This window comes from Sminthopsis crassicaudata, chromosome 6 (genome assembly GCF_048593235.1).
Source record: "Sminthopsis crassicaudata isolate SCR6 chromosome 6, ASM4859323v1, whole genome shotgun sequence".
NCBI classification, from domain to species: Eukaryota; Metazoa; Chordata; class Mammalia; order Dasyuromorphia; family Dasyuridae; genus Sminthopsis; species Sminthopsis crassicaudata.
Genome location: NC_133622.1, coordinates 251514283 through 251529850, shown reverse-complemented (window position 1 = coordinate 251529850; position 15568 = coordinate 251514283). Strand labels below are relative to the sequence as shown.

General features: G+C 46.0%; 1 long non-coding RNA gene across 1 annotated transcript; it reads right to left on the bottom strand.

The window, feature by feature from the left end:
• Positions 1-1144: 1144 nt before the first annotated feature.
• Positions 1145-14630, bottom strand: LOC141545973 (uncharacterized). The gene is made up of 4 exons (XR_012483198.1): positions 13577-14630; positions 11386-11591; positions 9951-10088; positions 1145-4301 (listed from the first exon to the last, which is right to left on the bottom strand). It is a non-coding gene; the product is annotated as an uncharacterized LOC141545973 (long non-coding RNA).
• Positions 14631-15568: the final 938 nt, after the last annotated feature.

Below are 15568 nucleotides of genomic sequence, written 5' to 3'. Positions count from 1 at the left end.
GGCTGAGCTCGGAGCCCCTTGGCAGGGTGTTCCTACCATGCTCGACCACTGACATCAATTACCAGCCAGATTTCTTTTGTTTTTAGAAAGGGGCATTGACTAAGGTATCATGTAACATCCCTCACAAATCTGTGATGTCCCCACCAATATACAGAGTTTGGGGCAAATTGGGCTTATTTTTAGAGAGTCCTCAGGGCAGGAGGGAAACTTGCAGCTCCTCCAAGTCCTTTGGCTGCTGTTTTCAAGATTATAATTCTTTTATAATTATATATATAATGTAATATGTGATTATAATTTTATAATTCTTTTTTCCTTATTATAGCTTTTTATTTACAAAACATATGCATGGGTAATTTTTCAATATTGACCCTCCCAAAACCTTCTATTCCAACTTTTCCCCTCCTTCTCCCACCCCCTCCCACAGATGGCAGGCTGACTAATACATGTTAAATATGTTAAAGTAGATGTTAAATACAATATATGTGTACATATTTATATAATTATCTTGTTGCACAAAAAAAGATTGGAAGATTATAATTCTTAACTGTGGTGTAGCTTTGCTGCTGGGCTCTATGCAGTCTCAAATCTGCTCATCCCCTCATAGTGATGCAGACTCTGTCATCAGCTGTCCCAGAGACCCTTGGGAGAAAAGCTTAAAGCCTCCTGACTTTTTAAAGATCAAGATAAAGGATGAGTGGGAAGATGCGAGGGGTTTGAAATCAAGACCTAGAGCTGGATATCTGTTCCCTTCAGCTATCCCCAAAACAATTTCTTCTTAGTGCTGTAGCTAAAACAACTCTGAATCCATCTGGCTTGATGGTTATATCCAAGTGCCAAAGGACATGGCCAGCTCCCTTATCCAATCAGAATAGACTTCCTGAAAGATACAGGCTAGGCCTTTGTTCACACGTAGAAATCACGTCTATTCTAACCTCACATGCACAGGGTATGCATCTTGACATCTACTTTAAATGGAGTGAGGTCATTTGATCAATTTACTCAATCAAACCCCCCTCACAGAGATCTAGGGCAACTTCTTCTTTTCCCCCCTTTTTACACTTGCTTTCTTTTTTTTTAATTAAAGCTTTTTATTTTCAAAATATGCATGGATAATTTTTCAACATCGACCCTTGCAAAACCTTGTGTTGCAATTTTCCCTCCTCCCTTAGACGGCAAGTTATCCAATATATGTTCAACATGTTAAAATATATGTTAAATCCAATATATGCAGACATATTTATACAATTCTCTTGCTGCATAAGAAAATTCAGATCAAGAAGGAAAAAATGGAAAAAAACAAAAAGCAAGCAAACAACATTACAAAAAGAGTAAGAATACAATGTTGTGATTCACACTCAGTCCCCATAGTCCTCTCTGGCTGTAGATGGCTCCTTCCATCATAAGATCACTGGAACTGGCCTCAATCATCTCATTAAAACTTCCATTTTTTAAGGTTAACTTTTATTTTTTGAATAATCAAAATCTGCTTTCTCTCCTTCTTACCAGAAAGGATCAATGCAAGCAAAGAACATTCAATTGTACATATTCTCTCATTGGTCAAGTCCAAAAAACTGTCTCACTTTGTACCTCGAATCCATCCCCTCTTTCCCAAGGGATGGGTAGCATGTTTCATCACGAAGCTCTGGACTCGTGATTGGTAATGGTGGGACTTGGAGCTCCTAAGACTTCCACAGTTGTTTCCCTTTACAATAGTGTTATCACTATACAAATCCTCTCAATTTCCATCAGTTCGTGCTTTCTCTGAAATCAGCTCCTTCATAATTTCTTACAATAATATTCCATCAATATTATTGCTCGGTAAGAAATGACCAGCAGGAGGAATATAGAGAGGCCTGGAGAGACTTAAATCAACTGATGCTGAGTGAAATGAGCAGAACCAGAAGATCACTGTACACTTCAACAACAATGCTGTATGAGGATGTATTCTGATGGAAGTGGAAATCTTCAACATAAAGAAGATCCAACTCACTTCCAGTTGATCAATGATGGACAGAGGTAGCTGCACCCAGAGAAGAAACACTGGGAGGGGAATGAAAATTGTTAGCACTAATATCTGTCTGCCCAGGTTGCATGTACCTTCGGATTCTAATGTTTATTGTGCAACAAGAAAGTGATATTCGCACACATGTATTGTACCTAGACTATATTGTAACACATGTAAAATGTATGGTATTGCCTGTCGTCGGGGGGAGGGAATAGAGGGAGGGGGGGTAAATTGGAAAAATGAATACAAGGGATAATATTATAAAATATATATATATATAATAATAAAAAAAAAAATTTACCTATGCAAAAAAAAAAAAAAAAAATATATTCCATCCCATTAATATACTATAGCCTCCTTGCCATTCCCTGATCATTCAGTCATCTTAGTCAAGTCCAACCTTTTGCGACTCTATTCGGCAAAGATACTCGAGTGGTTTGCCATTTCTTTCCCCAGCTGATTTTACAGATGAGGAAACTGAGGCAAGCAGAATTCAGTGATGTGTCTAGAATCTCATAGCTTGGAAGAGTAGAAGATCAGATTTGAAGTCAGGAAAATTTAGCTTCCTGATTTCAGGCCCAGCTCTCTGTGTCCTCCCCCTTGGGCTCCCCTTCTTCCCTTTCTCTCGGCTGAGTGAAATGTATTTCTGCCCCCATTTGTGTGTGTGATTTCCCTCCTCTGACCAGTTCAGAAGAAAGTCAAGTTCAAGTGTCACTCACTTCTCCCACCCTTACTCATGGTTAGAGACTTCTTCATTTTCCCCATTCTTCCTCTCTTTCCCCCCTCCCATAATGCACTCTTCTTTCCATTTTTCTTTTAATTGGATCAAAACACAACAGGACCTGCCCAGATCCTCAGTTAATTAGACTTCCTCTCTGACCTGTAAGGAAGACAGGATTCTAAAGGGGCAGATGGACGGCGTCCATATATAACATTATAACAAATTCTAACGGTGTTAGAATGTAAACAGCGTATATCCTGCTTCCGTCTCTCTGGTCGCTCGATCACGTCGGCCTTTTTATGTTGTTCTCGCCTCTTGTTTTTGTCCCTCAGAGTTTTGCTGATGTTTTCACGAAGAACGCTTTCATTCAAAGTCTATTTTTCCCTTCCCGTGATGTACTCTGTGGGATTGTGCCCTGATTGTCAGGGAAACGGGGAGGAGGGATGCTTTGTACCAGCTGTACTTGCCAGGCCTTTTCAGTAAATATCTCTTCTGAAACTTAATGGCCTTTCATTGGTTAATTGATAACGGAGAACACAGGGCCGGGGGCTTGGGGGTAATACTGTAGAAGTCTCTTCAGTTTAATCCTACAACCCTATTGTGTAATTCCATGGGTATTTAGATGTATAAACATTACATACATATAGTCATATATTACATATATTATGTGTACATACATTACATATAAATAATTACATACATGTATGTAATTAACTGAGTCCCCAACCTAGGAGGGGGAGGGGGAGTTTGGGAATACTCCGGCAGCAGAAGGGGGAAAATGTTGGGGAAAACCAGCTTCTTTTGAACTTCCTGGTCAATGGCAATAGCATCAGTATCCTCCCATTACCTTTGGCTAAGAACCTCAGTGACAACTCTGCCTCTCTCTTCTCCCTTGAACCCACAGAAACAGAGGTCCAGTTCTGTTGGTTTTTTCTTTGAGAGTTTTCTTCTTTTTTTCCCCTGAGGCAATTGGGGTTCAGTGACTTGCCCAGGGTCACACAGCCAAGAAGTGTTAAGTGTCTGAGGCTGATTTCAGGGTTGGTGCTCTATCCACTGCGCCGTGTAGCTGCCCTGATTTTTCCTATCTTTATCCCTCAAGTCAGCATCAATTCTGTGAATCCGATAAACATTTATTAATCTATCAGCACTGTGTGTGTGGGAGGGTGGGATAGTGGGATGGAGTGGAGGGTGTTTGTGAGCTGAGCCCCTCTGGCGGGAGGGCTGCCGGACCCTTCTCAAGGCTGCTTAGCCACTTTTGCCATCACCTTCTCCCCACTCTCACTTGTGCCCATCTCATGGGCAGCTGCTGTGCCCCAGGAAAACCAGAAGGGCCAAACCCGACTGAGGGTAATGGGAGCCTCAGACTATTGGGGGGATCCGGCCCAGCGTGTGAAGACTTCCCCCAGCAGGAAGAGAGGATGAGAACAGTCGGTTCCAGCAGCCTTGAAGTTGGCCGAAGCTGCTGTGGAGTGCTTACAGCTCGGGCAGATATCAAAGATGTCAAGGTCATCCATGGCCTCCTGGGTCACTGCCAGTCAAACCAGACTTTAGGGAGGCTGGAAGAGAGGACGAGGCCTTGAGTTTACACACCAGTGCAAAAAAAAAAAAAAAAAAAAAAAAAAAGCTGTTAGTGTCAGACTTAGAGAAGAAAGGGACCTTAAAGGCCACGGGTCCCATCCCCTCGTTTTTCAGATAAGGAAACTGAGGCATGAGGTTAGGTGCCTGGGGGGGCGGCGTATAGCTCGCATGAGTCCAGGATGGGGTCTGAATCCAAATCTCCCTGACGACACGTTCGCAAGTCCTTCCTTTAATTACAGATGACAAAAATCCTGCTTCCAGGAGTTTCCGTCTAGTTGGTGTGTGGGTGGGGGCTTTCAGGAAGAAGGACAAATACACAAGTGACAAATACACAAGTGATTGCGCCTCAAGGAACAGTGATGTCAGTATAAAGGAGGCAGCCAGGCAGAGGAGCGCAAGGGGGGAAACAGCACTTGCAGCGAGGAAGTTGGAGAATAAGAGCTAAAAATATTACTGATCATTTCCAGTATTGATATGTCATTTAAGATGTGCAAAGTGTTGTTTTTTTTTATCTCACTTGATCGTCAATACCACTCAGTGAGGTGGGGGTATTCTTATTCTCTCTCTTTTTTTTCTTTTTTGCTGAGGCAATCTGGGTTAAGTGACTTGCCCAGGGTCACACAGCCAGGAAATGCTTAGTGTCTGAGATCACATTTGAATTCAGGTCTTCCTGACTTCAGGGCTGTTGCTCTAACCACTGCACCACCCAGCTGCCCCTACTCTTTTTCTCTTTTCAGAAAAGGAAGCTGAGACAAGTGTCTAAAGCCAGCTCTGAAGTCATTCCGTGCCCTGTGGTTCTTCCATTCTCCCTACTATGGCAGTTAGCTCCCCTATAGAAAACTTGTGAAAACAGAGACCACACTGGCCGCACGACTGGCCCACAGAATGTCTGGGCAAAGGCATGGAGGTGGGAGATGACTGGTGAGAATGGAAGACAGAAGCCATTTCTTTGGGTCAGAGCCAGACTGCTAAGGTGGGGAGCTTCCCGAGGAGGAGCATTGTCCGGGAGCAAGATGGCCGCCCCCAGGAACTGATGGACACCTCTCGCAGCCCAGGACACCTGCTCATTGGGGAGCTTTGTTAGCGACGTCTCTTGGGAGCAGAGGGGACTTGATGGTGGCGGAGCAGGCATGTCCACCGTCCCCAATTGTAAGGGCCCTTTAAATGGGCGGACACAGTGCAATGGGAGATTTGAGTCCCCCCAGGAAGTAATCTCTATGGATATTAGGACTGCCTTGTAGGTGGGATCTTGGCCACATTGAGATAGCTTTGTAATGGGTGACTCTCTCGCTGATTGTCTGTGTGTGTGACCTGACAGGCCCTTTATAAGCCCACTGCAGACAGCAGTCACTCTCTTTAACCTGACTCTCTAGCCTGGGTGGCCAAGCCGAGATGGATAGCTGAAAGAGGTAAGGATTTTGGTAGTGAACACGTGGGTCTTCTGACCAGGTGTTCACTGGGTAACCAACAAGTCAGGGCATCAAGTCAGGGGAATAGGTATAATAAAGGCTTTTAAGATTACATGTGGCTGTTCTTGAGCACGCTACCGGTTATTAAACTATAGATTCAAGAGATTGTGGCTAGAGACCTTTGAAGGCCTCAGAGGAGGCGAGCCAGGTAGAGTTGACACTGCAAAGGTCAGTGGTCAAAGGTACTCTGTTGGGCCTAGGGCAGACTAGTAATTGTAACTGCCAGGAGGCCACATTACACCCAATGAGCTTACTTTGTACTTACTCTCTGCAGCTTCCCTGGGCACTTTGGCTTTTTCGGGGAGAGCAGAAGTTGTTCCATTCCTGCCTTGGTACCCTTTGCCCCAGCACACTCAAAAGTGCTCCCTGACTGACTAAGAGAGGAAGAGTCTGAGAGACCAGGGACAGGCCATGGCAGGTAGCTTGGAGCCCAACTGCAGAGAGCCTTGAATGCCAGGGTAAGGAGTCAGTACTCTCTATCTGGCAGGCAATGGGCAGCCACGGGATGTTCTTAGTTCTGTCGTTTTTTAGATAGATAGCTTTTTTATGCATTACTCCAGGCTGAAGGGAAATCAGAGAGGACCTGGGAAAGGGAAGTCTGGTAGGAGGCTGTCAAAACAGGATGGCCAGGGCAGCTAGGTGGCCCAGTGGGTAAAGCTTTGAAGTTGAAGGATCTAAGTTCAAATCTGATCTCAGACACTAAACATTTCCTGGCTGGGTTACCCTGGGCAAGTCACTTAACCCCAACTGCCTCAGCAAAAAACAACAACAAAACAGGATGGCTGAAAAGAGCTGAGGACTTACAGCTGAGCTACGGTGAGGAAGCCTGGCCCACCCAGGGTGGGTTAACAGACATTGGGGGAACACTGGAAGGAAAGAAAGGCAGGGCCCTGGGAGGGAAGCTGTGGCCGCCAGATCCAGCTGGGTGAGCAGGTAGGAAACCTGGAGATCTGGGAGCAGGCGTTGCCTCTGGGGGAGCACAGTCCTCACTAACATTCAGAAGCCGGAGGTTTAAGCTTAGCTCCGGCCTAGTAACAGGGTGGCCATGAGTCCCACGAGGCCAGGTGGGGCTGAGATCCCCCCAATAACTACCATTAACATTCAGGAGCTGCTGTGGGGACCATCACCTCCAGTCTCCAGTTGAGGGAAATGAGGTTCAGAAAGGGTGAGATCCTTGTCCAGTTAACACACTGACAGTCACACACACACACCTGACTCACACACTCACACTCACACACACCTGACTCACACACTCACATTCTCACTCACACTCACACTCACACACACCTGACTCACACACTCACATTCTCACTCACACTCACACTCACACACACCTGACTCACACACTCACATTCTCACTCACACTGACACTCACACACACCTGACTCACACACTCACATTCTCACTCACACTCACACTCACACACACACCTGACTCGCACACTCACATTCTCACACTCACACACACACCTGACTCACACACTCACTCACACTCACACTCACACACACACCTGACTTGCACACTCACATTCTCACTCACACTCACACACACACCTGACTCACACACTCACATTCTCACTCACACACTCACACACACACCTGACTCGCACACTCACATTCTCACTCACACACACACACCTGACTCACACACTCACTCACACTCACACTCACACACACTTGACTTGCACACTCACATTCTCACTCACACTCACACACACACCTGACTCACACACTCACATTCTCACTCACACACTCACACACACACCTGACTCACACACTCACATTCTCACTCACAGTCACACACACACCTGACACACACTCACACACTCACACTCACACACACACCTGACTGGCACACTCACATTCTCACTCACACTCACACACACACCTGACTCACACACTCACTCACACTCACACACACACCTGACACACACTCACATTCTCACTCACACTCACACACACACCTGACTCACACACTCACATTCTCACTCACACTCACACACACACCTGACACACACTCACATTCTCACTCACACTCACACTCACACACACACCTGACTCATACACTCACACTCACACACACACCTGACTCATACACTCACATTCTCACACTCACACACACACACCTGACTCACACACTCACATTCTCACTCACACTCACACTCACACATACATCTGAATAACACACTCACATTCTCACTCACACTCACACTCACACACACCTGACTCGCACACTCGCATTCTCACTCACACTCACACACACACCTGACACACACTCACATTCTCACTCACACTCACACTCACACACACACCTGACTCGCACACTCACATTCTCACTCACACTCACACTCACACACACACACCTGACTCACACACTCGCATTCTCACTCACACTCACACACACCTGACACACACTCACATTCTCACACTCACACTCACACACACCTGACTCGCACACTCGCATTCTCACACTCACACTCACACACACCTGACTCACACACTCACATTCTCACTCACACTCACATTCACACACACACCTGACTCACACACTCACATTCTCACACTCACACTCACACACACCTGACTCGCACACTCGCATTCTCACACTCACACTCACACACACCTGACTCACACACTCACATTCTCACTCACACTCACATTCACACACACACCTGACTCACACACTCACATTCTCACTCACACTCACATTCACACACACACCTGACTGGCACACTCACATTCTCACTCACACTCACACACACACCTGACTCACACACTCACATTCTCACTCACACTCACACTCACACACACACCTGACTCACACACTCACATTCTCACTCACACTCACACTCACACACACACCTGACTCGCACACTCACCCATGGGGTCAGAGCAGGATTGGAACGCAAATCTTCCTGCCTCCCACCATTGCCCTGCCTGGGGAAAGGGAGAAGGGCGCTCTAATCAAATTGGCTGCACTATAACAGAGGAAGAAGACACAGACCCAAAGTGATTTGTGGGAACGGATGCAGAACACGCAGGGGGAGGAGAATGGCGACTGAGATGGTCGGCCGCCACGTCAGAAAGAAAAACAACTTGGAGACTAAATACCGCCATCGAAGCAATGACCAGGCCATGGTTCCAAGGGACAGACATGGCCTCCTGCTTCCTACCTTCTGCCTCGGGAAGGCTCAGCAGAGGATGCTTGGTTAGGGTTATTATTATTATTGTTATTACTGTGGGCCTTGGTCTAGCAGGGGTTGGGATGGGGGTGGGGAGATACTCAAGTCAATAGGCCTTTATCAAGTGTTGCCCTTCTACTGGGGGAGAGGATGCTGGGGAGGAGGGGGCAGGTGCAGGGGAGAAGGTTCTGGAGTAACCAACCTATCCAATGAGGGATTCTGGGACTCGGGGGAGAAAGGAGTCCCGAGGGTCAGGAATGGAGCCCAGAAGTGACTGGAGGAGTGGGAGTGGGGAACAAAGGGAAGAACAACATGTCAGTGAAACGTTTGTGAAATGCACAGAAGGGAACAGAAGGTCCAGACACAGAAGGAAGACAGAGACAAAAGTTTGGGAACTAACACATTGAATTGATTATCTATTTTTAAAAAACTGCACATGATCCAGGGAAAAGAAAGAAAATGAAATCCAGGAGAGGGATGTGACTCCAGCTCCGGAGACAAGCTGATTTCCAGGGGAAGGGCGCTGGCAGTTATAGCAGAGCTCTCCCATGGGAGGGGAGATTTGGAGGAAACTCAGCATCCTAAGGGGCAGTGGAGAGACTGGCCCGGGCCGGAGAGGCACTAAGGAGGAGAGGGGCCAAGGGTCAGAGGGGTGAAGGAGCAGAGGGGCTAAGTCATGGTGATGGAGCCTGGAGGCTAGTGTCCTGGGACCGGGATCGCTGAACCCCAGGGTGAAGAGCTCTCAATGTAAACTCAAAGGAGGGGGCTTGCATCTGGTCTAGAAGGCAGGAGGCTGGAGGAGGTCTCTGAGCTTTGCAGTCCCTCCAACAGAAGGTTAACAGTGTTTTCTCTTTCTTCTGACCCAAATGTAGACTGGGACCACGCCAACTCTCTCTAAGAGAGCCCATTGTTAAATGTTCAGAAGGAACATGTATACCTCAGATAGCAGCAATAGCTACAAATCAGGATTTGGTGTATTATTTTTGGCTGACTGACCATAGCTCGGTAGTACAGGCCTGGAGCAGGGAGCATTCATCTTCTCGAGTTCAAATCCGGCCTCAGACACTCAGGAGCTGTGTGACCCTGGGCAAGTCACTTCACCCTGCTTGTGTGTTTCCTCATCTGTCAAATGAGCTGAAGAGGGAAATCAGTATCTTTGTTAAGAAAACCCCAAATGGGGCCATGAAGAGTTGGATACAACTGAACAACTAAATTTAAGAAGCCTTGATGAGGCAGATTACACTTTGAAGTGTACGTGCATTCATTTCACCTGCACCCCAACCCCCTACATCACACCGGTCAGGTTGTTAAACATTTACCATCATAGCCCTGTATCACTCTATAAGCATCATTTGAGTTCAATGGGAGACAGTATAAGTCAAGGAATAAGATCATCATTTAATAGGCTGGAAATTAAGACTGTAGTAATAATCATAATAACAATAATTATATACTGTATATAATTAAATACTTATATAACACTTTAATGTATTATTATATAACATATTAATGCTTTACACTCATTAGCTCATTTGAACTTCCCAATATCCTTTCTTATTATGTGTATAAGGATATTTTTCACCTTAGCATCCTTCTTCCTTATTCTGAATAATGTAAATGAACCAATGGAATATATAAATAAAAATATTCATATATATATATATGTATTTTTTTTCCTTCAGTTAACAAGCTTTCATTCCTGCCCCTAACCAGCGAGTGGTACGGTAGATAAAGGGCTTGATCTGATCAAAAAGACTTCTCTTCCCTGAGTTCAAAGCAGGCCCTCAGGCACTTACTAGCAGTGGGACCCTGGACAAGTCACTTAACTCTGCCTAAGTTTCCTCATAAGTAAAACAGACTAGGGAAGGAAATGGCAAAACCTTTCCGGTGTCTTTGCCAGAAAAACCTCAGATGGGTTCGTGAAGAGTTGGCAGAGACTAAAATGATTGAATGGCAACAACCAATGAAAAGGGGGAGGTGGGATGACACTTGTAATTAATATGCAAATATGTACAGTCCAGAAACATCATTTTTCACATTGGCCACGTCCAAAAATGGGGGTAAAGTTCTTGTCGTCTCTCAATTGGAATCCTTCTCTGGGGGGAGATCTCTTTTCTGTAAAATCTTTTCCTCTGTGCCGTCTAAACTCAATCCCAGACTAGACTACTCTCCAGACCCAATGGTGCCCTCTTTTATCCTCGAAGAGATTGTAGTGAGAACTCAACGGGGCTGGTGAGAACTCCTACAGACAATGAACTTGCTCCTCTTAAAAGGTTGTGTAAACTCCTTTTCAGAACTCCTTTTTAAGGTAAAAATTCCTTTAAATATGTAAACTCCTCAGAAGTTCAAAGGTGTAAACTCTCCCTAAAGGCGGGAACGAAAGGTAGTGAATTCTGAGCTAAAGAATCGCCCAGACAACCTGAGTTCTCACCTTGTAATCCTAACACCTTTGTGTCTGTTTTGTCAGGCTCTTCTCTGCTATTAGGTGGGTGAAAATTCTTCATTGGTGCTTTGGAACTCTGGCTAATCATTGAGTTCATCAGTCCTTGATACTCTCAAAGTTTTTTGTTTTTACAATGCTGTTGGATAAATCACACAAAGATATATTCTTCAACCAGGTTGGGCAGACGATGCTATCTGAAAGGATTGGAAGGATAAAGAAAATCAAAATGGGGGCAGCTAGGTGGCGCAGTGGATAGAGCACCAGCCCTGAGTCAGGAGGACTGGAGTTCAAATGTGGTCTCAGACACTTAACACTTCCTAGCTGTGTGACCCTGGGCAAATCACTTAACCCCAGCCTCAAAAAAAAAAAAAAAAAGAAAAAAAAAAAAAAAAAAAGAAAGAAAAGAAAAAGAAAAGAAAAGAAAAGAAAATCAAAATGGGAGCTCCTTGTTCTTCTGGCTCCCCAGCTTTGCAAGAACAGTTTCTCCACTCTTCCCTTCGGCCGACTTCCTGGGTGTGGATTTCCAGCCTCTGATACCTTCACCCTCCCTCAGAAAAAAGCAGTCAGGGTTTAAACCGCCTGGGAAAGGATGAAAAAGAGCAAACTTTGTTGCCAAAAACTTCCTCTCACCCCAACTTTGTTTATTTGTTGGCCATGGGAGAGTTGGTCCTGCGTCATATGATTAGTCTACTTGGCTACTGAAGTGCTCCTAAGAGCTAAAAAATAAACAAATGAATGAATTTTAAAAATAAATAATGAGAAATCAAATCCAGAAGATTCATTCATGATTATAATTCTTAAAAAAGAATTCTAGTTAATTTAGACTGGGAGTCAAGTCTCTATTCTCTTTTGTTCTGTGACCTCCTCCATTGCAACCCTCTCTGCACCTAATTAAGAAATGCAGATAACAGAACAGTTATGATGAATTATAACTTTATTTTAAAAAATCAGAATTTAAGACCTTAAAGGAACAGAATACTTTGAAAGTGAATCTGTCATCTGCAGACAAAGAAGCAATTATATATGTGTGTGTGTGTGTTTATTTATTTGTTTGTTTATATACACACATAATATGTCCCCTTGATAATACCTGCCCTGACCTGTCTCAGCCACACACTCCCTCTCAGTGACTGGCCTGGGTGGAGAAGATCTCTAGCAAGAAATTTTAGTCTGTCCTGTTGCTGCCTGCCACCTTTGTCCCCGTCATGGCCCCAGGACCTCACTTACTCATCTTGAAACTCATGTTCCCAGGAGCCTCTGCTCCTTTTGGACGTCCCTTTGGCATTCTCGCCAAGAAAGGCAGGGGCCGATGGCCGTCACCGGGGGGCAAGGATGGAGAAGGAAGCTGTTCCTTAGGAGAACTTTGTGAGGATTCCACAAAAGGAAAAAAAAGGATTTCCAGGCAGCAAGAAACCGGGAGTGAAGACCTTGTTGCCTGAGCTCTCCCACCTTGAAGCCACATTTATGGTTTGCACTGATTCTAGGACAGTATCTCAAACTTGGCTGGGGGGGGGAGGGGGGAGAATGTTTCCTACCAACTCTGCTCCCAATTTCACTTTATTAAATGTCCTTAACTGAGAGTTAATTAATCCTGGCTCAGAATTCGATTCCCAAGAAGTTGGGTGAGGGTAGGAGTCCTAGCTCAGGAACTTTGTCACTCAGCTATTACCCAGAATGAGAACCCTGAGTCACCAATTCAATTCAATAAAGCTGTTTAAAGCACCTACTATGTGCCAGATATTGTGCTAAACATTGTGAATGCAAATAAAAAAAGAAAGAAAGAAAGAAAGAGTCCTGACCTCAAAAGTTTACAATCGAATGAGGGAAAAACAAAAAGAAACTGGAAAGGGGAGTGGAGGGGGCATGGGCATGTGAGCTGATAGTTTAATTTCTTCTAAGACATCTCCCGGGAGGGGATTTAGAAGAAAACAGCCCCCACTTTTTATCACTTTGATAGTGGTAGCCCTTCTCCTAACACCCCAATCTGCCCGGCCTGTTTCGGTGTGGATTCTGTTGTTGGGGGCCCTGGCTTTGGGATCTCCATCCATTGGGGGGCCCTCTTGTGCCCTCCTGGTAACAATAATTACCCGCATTTATCTAGAACTTTCAGGATCCGCAACACGCTTTCCACATTATTGGTCTTATTTAAACCTCACAAAATGGCAGGTGAAGAGTCTACCTGGGTGGTGAGAAGTCTGGCAGAGCAAGGATCAGGTGGTCGGTGCCTTGGGTCTCCCTGGTCCTGGACATTGTGATTCTGCAGCAGATCTGCCCCCAGACCCGGGACGTCCTTCTTGGTCTGTTTCCTGCTTCCTCCTCCACAGGGACAAAGAGCTTTTTAATTGCCCACTGATCCAGGACAGAGTGTCCCGCAAAAGCTTCAGATGGACAACTCGCTCTTCTCTGGAGACTGGGAGCGTAAAGAGACTTGGGGGGGGGCAGCACACACCTGCTTACTGACCCACCGGGCTGCTTCCTGCAGGGAACATATGGCATTGCTGTTTCTTGGGTGTCCGAGTCCGTTCCTCCTGGGTGGTGCAGTGGGTAGAGCTCCAGGCCTGGAGTCACCCACTCAACAACCAAACTCTTTCCTCAACAGGAAAATGGAAATCTTAAAAGACCCTCCCTCCCACAATTGTTGGGAGGCATAAATGCAATATTGTAAAGCATTTAGCAGGGGGTCTGACATACAGTAGGTGCTTAATTAATGCTGGTTCCATTCCTTCATTCTTAAACTGATGAGTATGAGATTATGAAACTGGGTTATAAACTAAAAAAAGTCAGAATAGCAATAGAGCAACAGCAACAATAAGTGTGGAGAGAGCTGTTTGACCTGTACCAAGAGACCTGTGATTCCCTGCAAGCAAGCAGGAAGGGCAAAGTCTGCCTACTGTGTGTGTTCTGGAGTGGGAAGGAAGAGAGGGGCCAAGCCCACCTACTGTGTGCTCTATGGAAAATAGACCTGTAGTAGGGAGGGTGATTTCTTGAAAGGGGAAGGGTCCCCTCGGGCCAGGAAGTATCCCATGCCAGGGGCCAAGGGGATGTTCTTCAGCTACCACGTGGAGACTGTTTTCTCAGGGACTTGGTGAGTGGAAGTCCAGGCCCAGGTTTGGAGGGCAAGCTTTTGCACTTCCGGCCTTGCCTTTCCTTCTAAAAGCTGAGGGGAAGGAGCAGTGGATAGAGCACCTTCCCTGCAGTCAGGAGGAGTTTAGTTCAAATCCAGACTCAGACCACTAGCTATGTGACCCTGGACAAGTCACTTAAGCCCCCCACCCCAGCCCTTAAAATAAAATAAGCTACTGGGCCTTGGTTGGTTACTTAATATCAGACAGAGGCCACCAGTCAGCCGATATTAAGGAAGAAGTCCGGCAAATGGCAACTCTAGAGTGGTGGAGGCCCTCCAGCCCCCTCAGCTTCACTCCAGGTCCTGGGCAGCTGGGGACCCTGCCCTGCATGCATGAGTTCTGTGGGGAGGGGGACCTGCTCATGTGAGAAGGCGAGATCATCATTCACACTGAATTGGCTGGCCAAAGGATCATACCAAGTACTGACACAGATTTCTCTGTTTGTGCCTGAAAGCCTTTTCCAAACCTCCTCCAGCCAAATTTCAATTACCCGTTACTCCCCTGGTTACTCCTTCTCACCAAACTGGTTCTTTTGCTCTTCCCGGGAGGAGCATTATCACTGACCTTGACTGAGGGGAGGAAGCAGAACAAGGGCCTGAATGGACTGCTGCCCACCCTGGCCCGCAGCGGGTAAAAGGTTCCAGGCAGGCTCAGGGCTCTTCTGCAGCCTCCGTAGTGCTCCCAAAGCCTCCTACAGTCTGGACTGGGGTTGTTTCCTAGAATCAGACCAAGTCTGGGACCACCCAAATGGTGGGCAAAGCAGAATTCATGTCTGCTGCTTCTTTTTTTTGCTGAGGCAGTTAGGGTTAAATGACTTGCCCAGGGTCACACCGCTAGGAAGTATTTGAGGTCAAATTTGAACTCAGGCCCTCCTGCCTTCAGGGCTGGTGCTATATCTGCTGAGCCATCCAGCTGCCCTTTAATGCCTGTTTCTTAGCTGTGCCGGGGAGTGATTGTTCTACCAGGGATCAGTGTACACGGTGGACAGCACCAGTCCTATAATCCGGAAGCTTCCGATCCCACTTAGGAACCCCTAGCGATTCTCA